Source organism: Macaca thibetana, chromosome 15 (genome assembly GCF_024542745.1).
Source record: "Macaca thibetana thibetana isolate TM-01 chromosome 15, ASM2454274v1, whole genome shotgun sequence".
NCBI lineage: Eukaryota > Metazoa > Chordata > Mammalia > Primates > Cercopithecidae > Macaca > Macaca thibetana.
In genome coordinates, this window is record NC_065592.1 from 66,572,461 (window position 1) to 66,574,452 (window position 1,992).

Consider the following 1,992-nt stretch of genomic DNA (forward strand, 5'->3'; position numbering starts at 1 on the left):
TGGGGCTGCTGTTACTTTAGGGGTGAAGAGAACTGTATGTTTTGCACCCATGTAATCCATGGAGCATTTCTTGGTACTCCCCTGCCAAGAGACAAGTACTGCAGCAAAAGCCTAAGAACAGCCTGGAGACCAGGGCTCGGATCTTTTAGGATGGAAGTTGTGAGTCATCCCACTATGTAAGCGATGTAGATCAACAGAGGTGTTTGCGGAGAGAGACAGGAATTTAGAAAAGGTAATAGAGGAGGGAATGATGTGAATCCGTTTCAACCATTAACACCAGCAGCCGTGTGGGGGCTGAAGTTTGTAGGTTTCTCTGAGGAAACAGACCAACCACAATCCACAATTTGCTGTTTGAAGAATGTATTATTATATGAACCAAGTGGATCTGAGGAGTTCAAGGTGTAAACTGAAGTGGCTGTGGTGCTGTGGTGTGTCACCCAGATCCCCTTTTGGGCTGAGGAACTCATCCCCAACTACTGGGTATATTGATGGCTCTAGGCTCTCAATTGAGCCCCTAGTTAGGTATTTGTCTTAGCCAAAGACAGTGTCCTCACTCATATTTCCTCTCCTCCCCAAGGCCACCTGTATATAATGACTGGTTACTGTGGAGGTATGGCTGTCTGGCCTATTTGCCTCAACAAATCTGAAGGGCCATTTCAAATCCAAAACTTCCTCTAGGATCATCTGTGGCCTCCATTACCACTTCATGTGGTTTAAATTCTCCCTCCGCCAAATCCTACTGTCCTTATCCATGATACTAAGGAGGGCACTCTCTACTAAACCACCTGCATGCAAATGTATCAAAGTCTCAGAGGCTGATTGTTAGGGAACCCCACCTATGACAAAAGGGTATGTGTGATTTGGGGCAAAGCCTAAGCTATTGTATCAACGAGACCTAAGCATTAAACAGGTTTCATAAGAGAATGCCATTTCTGTCTGATGCAACAGTCCAGATGGTTTAGGCTCACAGGCAACTCTGCCCCACGAGGTTATTCAAGAACCCAGGCTCCTTTTTCCTCATTGATCTACTTCTTCCTTGAGTGTTACCTCATTTGATTGATTGAAGTTCTCCCATTATGTTCCCACTTATGGGAAAAGGAAAAGAGCATGGAGGAGAAAATGTCCATTGCTCTAAAGCTCACCATTTTGGCTCACATCGGGATAACTTAGTTCTAGATATAGAGGATATTAGAAAATGCAGTCTCTAATTTACGCATCTAGCCTCAACTCTGTTATTATAGAAGAAGGAGAACAGATTTTGATGGACAACACTTTCAGCCAAGCAGAGGCGGCAAAGGTGGAAAGCAGGACTTACTTCATGTATAAAGACAGTGCTAAGCTAGGATGTTGAAATATTCTTCTGAAAATCATGGGGAGCCATTGAGTAGGGCAGGAATTAAATAGTGAATCATTTATAAGGAGACTATTATTGTGAGGCCAGCCAAACAATGATATGACTTTTTATATGGAAACGCTATTTTGTCACAGTATCTTCCATAAGAGATGTGATCTCTAGTTTGAAAATGGGCAATGTTTCTGATCCCTGCTTTCTCCTCACAAAGAGAAAAGACCTCAGGGAAAAAATGAATGCTGTTCCTTCCAAAATACTATGGATGGGTTGTTCTCAACCTTTCCTTGAAGGAAGAATTATCAGAGTAGTCTCTTCCTTCCCACTCCCCAAAACTCAGGGACAGGGCCTCAGGATGGGACTTTGTGTGTTACAAAAAGTAAAATGCCATCTAGTAATATTGACTGCAGTAATGCATTTTTTGCACTGTTGGAATTTTCCATTTGACATTGGAATACATTCTTAAATAAACGTGGTTATGTTATATATCATTTTAATGGGCATTTTTTTTTGCTATATTTTTCTTGCTAATGACTTATTACTTGCTGTTTATTTTGTGTTTATTTTAGACTATAGTAGTGATGTTAGATAGCAAATTTGAGCAATTTTCTTATTTGAGTTCAAAATGGGTAGTAAATCAGTGA